This window comes from Athene noctua, chromosome 6 (genome assembly GCF_965140245.1).
Source record: "Athene noctua chromosome 6, bAthNoc1.hap1.1, whole genome shotgun sequence".
NCBI lineage: Eukaryota > Metazoa > Chordata > Aves > Strigiformes > Strigidae > Athene > Athene noctua.
The window spans coordinates 22,773,236-22,788,115 of record NC_134042.1 but is presented as its reverse complement, the minus strand read 5'-3'; the positions used below and the strand labels follow the sequence as shown (position 1 = coordinate 22,788,115).

At 35.4% G+C, this 14,880-nt stretch overlaps 1 protein-coding gene across 5 annotated transcripts in view; it reads left to right on the top strand.

Annotated features, from left to right (window-relative positions):
* The window catches only part of STRN3 (striatin 3), a 68,531-nt gene that overhangs the window by 1,700 nt on the left and 51,951 nt on the right, over window positions 1–14,880 (top strand). The window lies entirely within an intron of this gene.

The window sequence follows — 14,880 nt, the reverse complement described above, 5'->3', positions numbered from 1 at the left end:
TCTTGAAGCGGCATTCCATCAAATTGTACTGTAATTACAGTTTTAAATACCATGCTGTAACAGTAGCCAACGTCTGTGAGGTATTTCAGCTTTCAGAACCAAGAACTATATCTGAGCCCGGGCAGTTCTTTCAGGACTTCTCAGCTCTCCAATAAGCCTGTAATCTGCACCATTTTTGTAACAACTATAATTAAGAAAGAATTTTAAAAAAACACCAAGGGAAACAAAAGAAGTTGTTTCACTGTTTCCTTTGCTTACTGCCTGTCTTACCATTTTAAGCCTTGTGGAACTGGCTGTTTTTAAAACTAGTTTGGTGGGCGTTTTTAGCAGAGAACAGTTGACTGTTTCTCTTGTTTTCTCTAGTGTTTTAGGAATACAGCACTGTGTTTATAAATAAGTTGCTTAGTGCCATTCATTAGCAGACAAAACCATCTTGAAATATTTGGTTTATGTACTGGCTTGTTACTTTACATTAGGGTACAGATTGAGGTACTTAATTTTAAAGCTCAGTTCGGAAACTTTGAAAGCGCTCTCTGATTGAAAAAGCACTGCTATGAACTCATGTGGCCTCTAGACACTGACATGTGTTCTTGCCAAGTCTGCTGCTTTTGTTTTGTAATTGCTCTTTGCCGTCCATGGCGGTACTGTTTCAGTTGCTTATTTCTGAAGGTACCGTAGCATCTGGCCCTGGCTGTATACGTGTTGATTCACTCTACCTCATGTGTGCATCAGGTCATGGGACATAGGCAGCATAGTCACTGCACAGTGCGTATGCATGAGGGTGGGGTTTTTTATAACTTTGGAAGCCCAGGATAGAAGCGGGGGAGGGCATTACCTTTGGATTTTAAATGTCAACCTGTACAGTGGTGAAGACTGATACAGGAATGTGTTGAGAATATTTTTGGAAGAGGTGTGTTTACAAGGCCTGCGTTTGGGTTGTTTTTTGTTGTTGTTGTTGTTCTACAACTTAAGTTGTAAAGCCCCAGTATATTTTGTGACTAATAAAGCCTTAATAGTTTGGACCCCAAACAACAGTTTTGTCCATTGGAACTGCTTAGAGTGTTATTCATCTGTGCGATACTGTGTACAAGTGTGAATTTTTTGACGATTTAGGCCTCCTGTGTTGAAAGGAAAAAAAGTAATGCCATAGCATGACAATTGATAATTAATATGGAAATGTGAGAGTTGGATGGTTTAGCTGCAACACTCCTCATGCAGCTAATTTCTTCCTGTTTTCAACTTAACAGTAAACTCTAAATGTTGTTTCCTAGTGCTGGCAATTACAAGTTCTTTCTAAGTTAACTTAGTAACTTTGCAAACGATGCTTTTTAAAAAGTCCATGGAAAAACAAATGACTTGACAATATGTGTGATTTTATTTACCTGTTCTGAATTTATGACTTTTATTCTTCCAAATATATCCTACTTATTTGCAGTATGAAATCAGTGGGAATCCAGAGTGATTTCCCCAACCACCCCCTTGTTTTTCCTGTATAGCTCAAGTGTCTGGAAAAATTGCCCACCCCTAATAAGAGTGCTCTTTGCGTATGGGGGTGATGGTGCAGGAAGAGATGATCTGCAGTAACAGTTTATTCTTTCTTGAATCTTGGAATTAGCTTCTTGTTCTGCTGTTCTGCCTATGGGACACATTTTTATAATTAAAGTACATGTTACTTCATCATCTTGGGATTTATACCACAAGCCATAATGACTGACAAAGAGTCCCAATCTGAAGAAGTCCTCTGCCAGTAGTCTTAAGTCTACATTCACATCAGACTTTGAACCTTAAATGCAAATAATTCACACCATCTTTTCCAACCACTCAGGTGCATGGCTGTTCTGCATGCACAAGTGAAGCAGCATAATTATGTATCTGTGTGTGCAAATCAGTATCAGGTACAGAAATGTCAAATATCAGGAGTGCAGTACTTGGACCATAATACGCTTTTTTCCTTTCACTCGTAATACTGGCTGCCACAGTAACTTTTTTAGCATTTACTCACTGCTGTGTTGAAAGGAAATAGTCTGGCCTTCCATAGCGTGTTGATTGCTTGAAGCAACAGGCTGGATCTGTTCTCTATTCTGTGAACTGAAAGAATGATTTTCACTGTAACAGTGTTGTGCAATTGTAACTGTAACTTTGGTCTGTCAATGTAATGACCTTGATGCAGGTAGCTGTTATGCTGAGGTAAATTCAGTCTGTTTTCTAAGACACTTAGGCACTTTAGAAGAGTTATATCAAGTCCATATTTTTGGATGTTATGTATTTGTTAAAAATAATTGTTTCCTTTAAGAGGTAAGTGGCTTCGTGGTCTCGTAAAAGAAATGTGGATGGGAAAACACTTTGGAAATATACTACAGAAACTCTCAGAGAAGAAAGATGTCAAAAATGAGTATCACAGGAAAATGTGCAACTTTTGGGGAAAATCAATGAAGTTCCACTTCCTTTTGGGGCCTACAGGCTGATAGTGCTTGGCTTGGAATAATGATCTCAGTTGTGCAGTTTCTTCACATTTTGTGAACTAGATAAAAATGTGATTTGAGTTCTCTGATACTTCAAAACCACCCAAGAATGTGTTGAGAGTGAATTAACAGTAGATGCTACTTATGAATGTTTTCATGACTAGGAAGGACAATCAAGAAAAATACTCAGAACAAAGTACACACAATTTCAGTATAAACAGTGTGCATCCTTTTAAGTAACTCAAATGTGCATAAAGATTAATATGGTTAATACATTTTCTATCATATAAAATGACAGCTTTAGTGACATACAACTGAGGTTTATCTAATTTTACAAATACTCTGTTTTCCAAATATTCAGTGACATTATGGGAGCATTTTATTATCTAACGCTTGTGTTCTTCATGTGTTTTAAAAAAACTCCTGAAATCCAAGAACCCACAGATTTCAGGTTTTGCTTGCTTGCTTTTTTCCCCCCCTCCTTTTTTTTCTTTCTCCTGGGGGCTGGAGAGCAGGTAATTAAAAGAATTTTGTGAACTTTGAAAGTGTTGCAGAATTACATCTCAATGGTATGTCCTGGGAATATTTCAGATTTGAGGTGATTATCTAAATTAGGTACTTTACATGTAATTGTAAATATGTAAATATATGTGAATGGGTTAATATCATGAACTAGATGAGACCATGTTCAGAGCGTAGGTACACTCCTCCAGTGTTTGAGAGTGTTTCAGAGCTCTGGTGTTTAAAAAGTGTAGCAAGACTCAATTGCTGCAATATTTGGCTACATGCAGCTTCTTTTACTGTGTTGCAGGTTTGAAGGGGGAATAATGTTGGGAATGTTTCTCTCTCGATGTTGGAGGAGTAATTAATTCTGATAGTGTAGACTTCACCTTGCTTATAGCAAGCGAATAATTTGTTTTGATGACCGGAAATGAAAGTGGTTATGAGGGTTGTAGACTGGTCATTAGCTTGCTAAGGAAAGAATCGATGTGTTTCAGTCAGCAGCTAGGAATCATGAAGTTAAATTAAGTAATTTTGAAAAACCCCTAGCTTTTCGAGAATTAGTGAAATTTTGTTCAGGGGGACTGTTGTAGATGCTAAAATGTTCTTGGGCCAAAAAGCGTTTGGATGAATTCATGGAAGAAACATCCCTGGGAGTGTCTCAGTTCAAAGATACTACCTCATACTACTTCTCATTTACAAGTTTTTTGAGATTTGGAATGTTTTCTGAGGTTTATTCTTCAGTTTTTGTTCTATTCTCATTTGTCTGTGGTTAGAAGTGGCATACTGAGGTTGGTGGTCTGTTGATCTGATGAGACATAGAAGTTCTTATACTCTCATGGCCAGTGAGGTAGCTTTGAAATTGTTTGAAAATGCACTTAGTGCTGTTTTGATTCTGTTTTGCTTAAATAACAAACCCTGATTGATATCAGGGGCATTAATCGTGATAGAACAGGCAAAGGTTCCAGGCAGGAAATGCAGGTGGTGCTGTTGTGAAATGCACAGTGTACTTTAACCACATGCATTGTTTATCGATTGCTTTCTAGATGGTTGAAGTTGGAAAATATGCATAATTGATAAAAATATATTTTGTTGGGTCTTACAGGTGTATCTCAGTATTTAGTATGAAATTAACCATAACTAACTACTAAAGCAGTCCTTAAAAAAACCCAAAAGCTTCTTAAGTAACACGGAAAATAAAATGAAGCATGTTGTAAAAAATTGATCAACATTTGTGATACTTGTAAATGCCATAGGGTGTGTGGGTAACATGCATCTGAAATGGCTAACTTCTGTTTGTATAAGGTGTTAAGGTGCTTGCTGTAGCAGGGATGCAAAAGTACCTCTTTGTACAAATAAATAATGTTTATTCACATAATAAAATATTTGAGTATTTAATACCTTTGGTTTATAATGAAACTTTTTTCAGTATAAAATAGCATATGTATAGAAGTTAAAAACCAGAAACTTCTGTTCATTAATTATTTTCCTACGCTAATGTTGAAATGAGCTACATATTTTGTAGAGTTAAGTCTCTTTTGCAATTTAAAGCACAGACTTGAGAGTTCTGTGTATTTTGAGTAGTAGGCAATTAGACATAATCAAGGGTTTCCCTACTGTGGCTTTCCATAAGCTGTTTAGTCAACTAAATAGAGGCATATAGGCTGTGGTAGAACTTTAGGTGCTTGTTTACTGAAGGTTGAAAGTCTGTTCTTCTGTGTCTGTGTAGGTAAATCCTGCCTTCCTCATAGGCTTCTTGGTAAGACTTCCAAATGGGAAATGTGCAGAGCTGCTTTCTTTTTGTGTATGAATAACCTAAACAGAGACAACCTGATTGTAAATTAAAAGATGGATGCTATATAGCAGAGCTTATCCTAAAAGATATGCACACAGATTTCAAGTAAGGAGATTTCTTGACATAGGTCGAAATAAGTAGGAGTAAGTAGATTTTTCTCCCATGAAAAGCAGGTAGGTACATAGTTAATATTTCATTTCTTTCACTATAAAATTGAGATACTGTTTGTGGCTTTAAAGGGTTAGAGTGTTTATAATAAAAACCTCCCATGTTTTCACTTTTATGTCCTATTTGTCCAATTTTATTTTTTTAAACAGTTGATTTAGATCTTTAACATTTCTATATTATATTCTTGCAGTATACACCTCATAGAGACAAAACATAATACAAGAATGGAGGATGTTGAGTTACATAAAGATCCATGTAGAAATTGAACAGGAAATACCTGGAGAATTATGAGGTTTCTGCTGATCAGTATAGTGGTTGTGTAATTTTTTTCTGGAATACTATTCCCAAATAACTCCCTTGTATCAACACTTGGGATGAAAGTGTTTTTGTTGTGTAATAATTGCTCTATCATAAACTAATTATTTGAAATAAAGGCACTCTTACTTAGAAGCAGTGCAACAGAACTGTTATAACGGTGACTCTGTTATGTGTGAGGCTTTCTTTTAGACACAGACTAAAAGTATGTGGCAGATAAGTTATATAATACTTCTTGGTGAAGAATTGGGTTTTTTTAAACTCTGGACATGTATTCTATTTCTTAGTTTCATTGCCATCATGTCTATGTGTATTTAATGGCTCTTTGAGAAATCTCACTTTGGGAAATTTTTGGGGGGTGGGGGGTGTGTGTGTGAAGTATCTGATGATATAATAATTTCTTTCACACCTAAAATAGGTTTTGAAATAGTGATGGGCGTTCTTCATCCTTTTGTCATTTAAGAAGTTGGGAGAAAGTGATGTCTTTTTCCTAACTGATGAAACATGGAGCTAGGGAAGTGGGATCTTCCACTGATTTAAGAAATCTTTAGGACGAATGTATGACCTGCAAGAGCTTTGTTTGCATATCTATTTGTTATTTTTTTCACTCGGACTTCTCTGTAATTATCCTAAGCAATGGCTCAGCAGGATATAGAGTTTAATGATATCTCCTGCCTTCATCTGTGCAACTCCAACAGGTATTAAGAGCTAATTATGAAGTTGGCTGTTCTTCAGGACCAGTCCTGAACCTACAGTGTGAATTCAAGCTTTCTGTATTTCTTCTGCTTCTATATGATTTTTATAAAAATGGCTGATTAGAGGTAACCTGCTGTTAGCAATTAAGGGTAAAAATACATTTTTCTGAGTGCATTCTTAGCCTTTTTGAAGGTATTGTGCATGTTTATGTATAAATTTGTGTTGCAAATCCTGCATATGTTGACTGTAACACTCTGAAAAACTGCTGCTCTGAATGCTGATTGAAATCATCCTGAAATAGGCAACAAACTTCAGAAATTCCAGATGTTTGAAGTTCTTGCTGATTATCTTTTTTCTTTTTTTTTTTTTTTCTTTTTTGAAATGGGTCGCTTGCTGTAAAGTTTCTTCCATTTGCTCACCTTGGTTTCTCTTCACCTGAAATATGGTCACTCCTTAACTGCTACCAAATTTCAGGTTGATGATCCTGTAATACTCCTAGAAGAAAAAACCCCAAAGCACCCCTTAGCTTTATACCGGTGACCTTTATAAGAAGCTGGAAAATGCTTGGTGCTGGTATTTAACTCAAAACTGTGGTCAGTTTCTATGTAAAATATTTTTTTCTATCAAAATACAATTTTCCAGGTGAATAGTATGGTATTTTGCTTGATACTAAGTTTACTAGCAGACAGCTTTAGTACATTTGCTTGTATTTCATATATCACAGTATATAAAAGAAGAGAATAAGAAGTGGTAACAAGCCAAATGAATTTAACACTTTAAAACACTTGGCAATTAAAAAGCTGTGAAAGTAATCTGCTTGCTTTGAGAATAAGGAGCTTTAATCCTGGACCTTGAGGTATGGGAATAGAATCCAGAGATACACCTTGAGACCCTGGGAAAGGAGAAGATATCCTGCTTGGACAAACAACTCTCAGAAGTATTCAAGGAGAACATGTATACATATTTACAAGTTTTGTAAGACCTATTCTGTTTCATACTTTAGCAAGATTTGTACAGAAGGCAGGACTGCTGGCTGAGTTAACTCTCTGATAGAAGTGGTGTAATTTAGAGTGCGCTGGCACTGTTCTGTGCCAGGAGACTAGGTTAACATTTAGGAGGTTGAGAAATACCCATTCTTTGTCAACTTTCTGTCATACCTCCTTTAAAACACTTTATATTATACATGTCTATTTTAGCTGTCTGACTCTTCTGTTTCTCATAACTTTTATTTCCATGAACTTGGTTGTATTCAATTTTGTTATTGTGAACATTGCTATTGCCTTAATGATGCAGAGCTCTTTAAGCTCTGTACTACTGTGTTCTTTCATGTATATATAGATGGCTTCTTACATCCTGGTTCTAACAGTTCAGTAGTTTTTGCTTTCTTTCGTCTGTTCCTTGGGAATGTGTATTACTGACCTGCAACTGATGAACATTGACTTGGGTGTTCCTCACTGGAACAGTCGAGGTCAGTTCAGGTCACTGTGTTCACAGTCTGCTGCTGATCATACTTTCCCCTTCTATATTCCTAAATAATAAATAGATGTTCCTTTCCTAGTTTTGGAAAGAAAATGTATGTTCTTGACGATGTTTGCCATGCTGCAATTTTTCCACTCTCTAATATAAGGACCCACCACACTACAAAGTATACAACTTCACTCTGATTTCTGTGCTCTTGTACTACAACTACTAGTAGTAATAAAGAGAATAAGCTTAATAGTCTTAGAGCTTCATTAGACACTTAATACTAATTAGTCCTAACTGTGGCACTTCATTATTAGCCATATGACTTAACAAGGTAGCTTCATCTTAATGGAATAATGTGCCAGTATAGTGATGCTGACAGTAAAGACATTTTTAATCTTACCAAATTCAAATACCATGTTTTGGTGTTACCAGCAATGTATAATTAGTATTACTGGTTGTAGTGGTGACTTTCTTGGAAAGAAAACTTCTTTACTAGCTTAGATGTGTTCAGAAAAATGTCCAGCAGTTTCAAAGAATGTACATGAATCTTTTTAGATAGAGATGGGCTGAGGTATGGAACTATTGGCATTTAAAAGATTACTTGCAAGATTCGTGCATTTAGGATAAACGTAGAAAACAGATGATTGTGACAGAATGAGAAACTGCATCTGAGGATGAACTTGTGCTGAAAGAAACATGTTGAGTTGCTTTCCTCCACTCACTGCTATGAGTTTCCTGCTAAAAGAAATTCATAAAACCCCTGAATGATCTGTGGCTTTGTAAGTGGGAGATATAAATATAGAAATTGGGAAGTGATTTCTGTCTTGTGATCTGGGCAGAACTGGCAAGGTCAACATTGCGATATAATGTCCTATTCTTTAGGAGTAACATCAAAAAGAGTGCTGAAAATTCAACATAAAAACAATTTGAGGGCTGGAAATAACATCTTGAGGAATGATCCATTTATTAGAATTCAGACTTGCTGGCTAATCAAAAGGAAGTCTGGGAGGTAGCCTTATTAAGTGCCTCCCTGCATTTTAGACATATTCAGATGCTTTTTAATCTAGAGTAGAGAATTCTTTAGTATAAGGGGTATGACAAAACAGACTGGAACTTCACCTTAAAAAAAGAAAATTATCCGAATGAGGGGGTGTAGATAGTGTGACAGATATATGTGTGAAGTTGGGTAATTGCCTTCTTTTTTGGCGGTTTGGATTTTTTTTTTATAGATCAGGCAAAGTAATAATCAGGCAACAAGTGTAAAACATACTGAAATAATTTTTTGTACAATGAGAAGTTATGAATCCTTTCTACATAGAGACACAGAAGAAATCAAAATAGATTCAGAATAAGCCATCTCTTGCTCTGGAGTCTAATCTACTGTTCTTTCTGTGCTTTTTCTTAAAGTATCATACTTAAATGAAGAACCAGACCCTTGGAATAAGCTACTGAGGGAACTAGGGAATTTTTTTTTCACTTTTTTTGGGGGGATTTTTTTTGTTTTGTTTTTAAAATCTCAAGCATTTGATTCAGTACGAATGTAACAATAAAATATGGTCTATCTAAAAGTCAGACTGCTTTAATTGATCTTGTCCTTTAAATCAGTTTGCATCACTTGTTAGTGCGATAACATGCTTTCCTAGGTTCCCCTATTACAGCTACCTGTTAGAGAAGCTAGGAGACTATTTTCCTTCTGGAAAATAGAGTTTATAGATGTATTTTTAGTTGACTGCACTTCTCTTCTGAAAAACTAAGTCTCCAGCACCTTGAATTTGAGTCACACAATGAATCTCTAATAAATTAAATAACTGAAAATAAAAAGTGCTATATATTGCCTGCTTCGGGTAGAAAAGGGGTCTTCTCTAAATTAAGTTCTAGTAAAATGTGTGTGTATGTAAGTACATACAGCCACACAAATGCATAGTTTGCTTATTTTCAGTATAACTCCTCTGACTTTGTTTTTTCTAATCCAATTACAGAGACAACTGCAGTAGTAAGCAGCAATTTGATCATAAGAATACTGTAGATTAATCTTGTATCTTCACAGTATCGAATGGCTGCCTTAAATGAAAAGGAAGCTAGCACTATCTGTACCGTAATAGGTGAAATGTACTCAACATAACTAGTTTCTGGTAGGAAAGGCAATGACTTTTTTGTTTATTAAGTAAAATGGGAACCTAATCATGTTACTGATAGTCCATATCAAAGTACAATAGTTTAGTAGTTTGCTGGTGGGTTATTGAACATTCCTGTCCAGCGCTAGAAGCTGTTCTTGAAAAATTAAAATCAGAAGAAAACGTACAAGAACACTTGGAGTGTAAATTCTAAGACTCCCAATTGCAAAATAATCCAGACCTTTATTTAAGAAGTTCTCTTACAATTGCTGTGGTTGCACTGCACTTTAGTCTGTTTTGCAATGTTTGAGCTGTAACTTAGAACTATTATATAACATTGTGTGTAAATGGCAGACCTGTCTACAGCACCCTTCTATCTGTGTTTCAGTAATATACAGAGGAGATACAAGCATATTCAACAGTTACTTTGAATCTCTGATTGTTTTGGTATGAGTAAATATATGTGAGAGTTTGGATCTGGGCAGAAAAGTACTTCAGAGACTTCCAAGTAGAGTGAAAATTTTTTTCAGGTATTATTTTAGCATAAGTTTATACAGAACATTGAATGAATAAACTGACATCTATAATGATGCTAAATGTCTTCAAAATACTTGTTGTACTGTGGTGTGGTAGCTGTGATGGTCAAAAGTATTTTGCAGTGGCTAAAACACAATTTAACCTGTGGTTACAGTGTGTTTTGCTGTTGCTTATCAAACCTGGTGATTGGACTCTGGCTTGTCCACAAGCTTGTCCGTGTCTGTTTTCGTTAGTTTGTCCAAAGAGAAGATAACCGCTCACAAGCTTTGCTTCCTGTAAATATTTCATACTGGAATAATGTACAAACTGTTACATAGAAAATACTACATACGGTCTTCTTAATTGAGGGAGGGAGCACTTACAGTTGATAGCTGATATTTTGACAAGAGTTCAACTTTTGACATTGGTGTTGCAGTTGTGTTTTTTCCAGCACAGACATTTGGAAAATATTATGACTTAATTGATTTTTAAAATGCAAAACTTCAATAATTTTCTATCAAATTGTAGTCTACTAAGAATTTATTTTCATTTATGAAATAATTTTGGCTGTATGTGGCAAAGAATGTAGCATTGAGTCTGCAAAAACACAGGACGTTTATGTCCTCTATTCCCAATATTTTGTGTAAGATTGTACGAGTTTATAAAAACTATTGAGACAGTGAAGGTATTAGGCCCATGAAAGACATGTTAAGGAAACCTGTTGGTTTAGGTAGATGCTCTCAAGCTCTGCTGTGATAAATAATAAAGAAATTTGTGAGGGTTTTCTTTGCTTTTGGGGGCTGGATATGCCTCTTGCTTCATTTGGTAATGTGTGTGAAAGGCTTTCAGCAGCAATCCATTTTGGACATTAACAAAAGCTAACTTTGGTGCTATTGTGAATATTGTGGCAGACACCTGCCAGGTGATTTGATAAAGAAACTCTGATGAGATTAATGTAGGATGTATTTTGTGTTAAATTTGGCATTGACCAAAGTACATATTGGCAGATTAAACTGTGTAATTCAGGTTCTTGCAGTTTTCTGTAGTCTCATTGAAAGTGACCATGTATTGATACTTAAAACTATTTCATGTCTTGTATTAACTTTTTTTCTGTAAAAGGCATATGAACACTAATATTCTTACTTTGTTTATTGGAAAAACTGATGTGAAATGCATTGAAGTGCCATAGCAAGTCAGTTAAGAAAATGTAGGATTCTTAGTTTTATTTTGCATGACTTGATCTTCAGGAAATAGATACTTTTCTTGAGGAAGGATACTTGTTTGCAGATAGTCCTAACTGTAAAGAGAACTTAGTTTTCTGAGCTTTCTTAAAGTATTATTAGAAGCATGACTGCCTCAGTCTTGGGAGTTTGTGTTCAAACATGTTTCATAGATTATTCAACCTGCTAAAGGAATGCAGTTATATTCTAACCAGACACTTCATAGAATAGTGTTTATACTTCTGCTGCTTATGTTTTACTTGGCTATTTAATTGACTTGAGTAATGGCATTCAATTTGATGTTTGAATGGAGAGATTAATTTCTCAGGAGAATTATATTGATGTTGGGAAAGATAGAATAACTTAGAGGTAAAAATGAGTGGGTGTTTTTTGAGGTCACAGTGAGCATTTGTGTCAAGTATCTCCAAGCATACCTGTTAACTGTCAGTTGAATAAAGGAATGGTTATGACTGTTTAACAGCTCTGCTAAAATCTGCTGGATCTTGGGTCTACTTAGATTGCTGATGTTCTTGATTTGTGTGTGAAGGTGCAAAGGAAAATGCGAAATTGCTAGTGGAGGAGTCTTTAGTGATGCAGAAATAAAATGCCTGCAGAAATTGTCAGGTGTGTGGGAAGGAGAGATGGTGTAGGGATGGTGGCTGATATTCTGACACTGGCATGGAGAATTTTAGTAGTTCTCTTACAGTATGTTGATAATAATGATAAGATTAACTTCACTTTTCCTGAAGTTAATGTAATCATTCAGTCTTATACAATAGAATCTTTTCCAGGAAGATGACAGTTCTTTTAAAAATTTCTAGACAGGAATTTACTTTTCTGAAGGATTGCCTCTGGGACTGGAATTGAAAAGAACTTATAAATTGAACTGTGTTCAGTGTTTTGTAAGTTTTTAACTGGAAAAAAAAATTGGAAGCCTGTTGTTCTATAAAGAACATTTAAGTACAAGAATGGTCAATGAATGATAAACTTCTAAGGCACTTTATATCCATTATTCCAAAAATATTCCAGTTCTTAGAAAGTATGTTTTAGTCTTTGAGGAGAATGCTCTTTGTTATAGAGTTTGAATCTATAGTTTTTAGTGGCTTGTAACTAACTTTTTTTGGACTTGTGGTCTCAACTGACTTTTTTTCTTGCTGTGGCTTCTGTGTACTGGATAAAAGTCTGTAGACAAATTGATTTACTTAGTTTCTAGACTATGAAATTTAGAGGGGTGCTAGTCTTAAAAAACACATCCATGAGTTGTATGAGTTTTGTTACTCTAGTATTCCTAAATATCATATTGGTTAGGAGAGTGGCTGTAAAATCCTAGCACAAGAAAAAATGATTCAATGAAAACATTCTGGTAAGAAATAGTGACAAAATGAAGACAATCTTATACTGAGTGGAAGGTGTGGCTTAGAAGTTTGGCCCTATTGTAGAAGAGGAGGAATGGAATTTTCTCGAAGTTGTTCAGAGAAGCTGATGAAACTTGACAGTACTTGGCCCTGTAGTGAAAAGAAGCAGATTTTTGAATCTGAATGACTGAGAGTGGTGGTGGTGGTAAAGAGGAAGGACAGATCTGGGGAAGCAGTTTCGCAAGCCTGCTCTTTGGCATAACCATTGCAGGACTGAAGGGGACTTGTGGATCAGTAAATTCTCTTGTATCTGTGAGTTGTGTGATTTAACCTTCCAGATTTCTCCTTAGAACTAGCTGGGTTTCTTGTGTCTACCACTTTTGTGGGACAGTTGCTCAAGGATGTCACTTTTCTAGTGGTTAGGAATTGCTTTTGAAAAGCAATCAGAAGGTGATCAGATGAGTCTTTGGAAAAGTATCAGTTGAGGAGCAAGAGATGACCATCAGCTCAAATGGAAAAGAGCTACAAAAAAGGGAACCTTCAGGAAACATCTCCATACCATTACTATTTTAAGTGCAGTACTGACCTGATCTTTAACTGACTGTTCATAAGGTTCTGCAGATGTTGTTCAAATGTACACTAGTATTAACTAGTCGTTGAAATCTTTTTTCCCACATCTTTAACCTGGATTTATGAAGTAAAGGTTTTCTGTTAACATACGAGAGATGATGTTTATAATTTTTTTTAAGTCTTCCAGTTATTTTTTTTATTTTACAGGATCTTTAAAAGTGGTGTATCTTTGAAACATGCAAGATCCTAGTATTACCAGTGACACCCATCTCATTTCACAGCTTACTAGAGAGAATCTTGCTTGAGACTTTAATTTCTAAAATAAAGGTAGATTTTTAAAAATTATATATATATTTAAAGTAGTCACAGTATCTTTCAGTCCTCAGTTGACAGTTTAAGGTTTAATTGCAATTGTAATAAATGTATAGGCAAAATCAGGTCTGTAAGGATACGTTAAAACTCTTTTAGGTGCTTAATGCTTTTACATATGTGATGGCTTAGGTGTTCACAATGAGGTGAAATTCCAGACTGTTGAAAACTGAAGGTGAAGGCTTCTCTCCTTATGTTCAGTTTTCCTTTTGTGAATAGGAACTGGAACATTAGTAGCTCCACAGGTGTGTCTACTCTTAAATTAAGGTTGTGAGTCAAATCTTCCACCTCCCCAGTATTTTTTAGTTTTCCAAAACAGGGTTCTGCTTCATCTTTGGCATAATAAACATGTACAAATGAACACTAAGTTAGTCTTTTTGTATGATAATAATATTTTGATTAAAGCAAAATGTTAAAAAAAAATCTTACTAATTTTTTTGAGTTTTGTGACATGCCCTAGTAGGATAAGCATATGCTATGTGTGCACTTCGTATGTACATTCCAGCTGCTTCATTGTATTGCATTTCTTTCAAAAATACTGCAGGCCTTTTCCTTCCTTCCTTCTAGAAGTCTAAATGGACTTTAGAAAAACAAAACACAAACACTGCGTTGCAGCTGTCATTGCTTTGCATACAGTTGATTTTTTTCAAAATACACTTCTAGAGTCTTGAGAGTTAACGTTTGCAACTGAAATGAAAATGAAGTATTCTTGCTTACTGAGCGTGTTCCTGTATTGCTAAATCCATTAGAGTTTGATTGTTTGAATTGTACAGGAAAGTGTTGGTGTTTCAACAGTGTAAGTCCTTTAATCAGTCATGCCTCTTCTTCCCTTTGATATGTTTTGCTAGGTTTGAGATGTTGGACAAATGTTACCAATACTGCATATCAGGATTGGTTAATAAAGTAAGACTAGGAAATCCTGTATGTGGTTACTATATAACCTTTAGGCTGCATATGCAATCTTAACCTGCCCAAAATGCTGTAATAGCTTCCCTCCTTTGTTGTCAGTGTCTAAGAGAAATATGTTTGATCCTTGTCTTTTTCTTCCCAGAAAATATTTTTTCTTTAAATTTTGATTTATCAATTTGTGTGAAATACAGTGTTTTTAATAATTTGAAGTTGTGTGGAAGTTCTCTACTAAACCATGTTTTAAAACTTCTGTTACACTTTGATTGCATGCTAGGGATGGGGAGTGTCAGTCTAATCAGTGATTTACTTATTCCTACCTTTCAAGAAAAAGTTCAGTTTCTTATTTGAGATCTTGGAGTTTATTGGGTGAAAGACTGTTGCCTGGTTTGCATGTGGTCAGACTTCCTATTTAAAAGATAAACC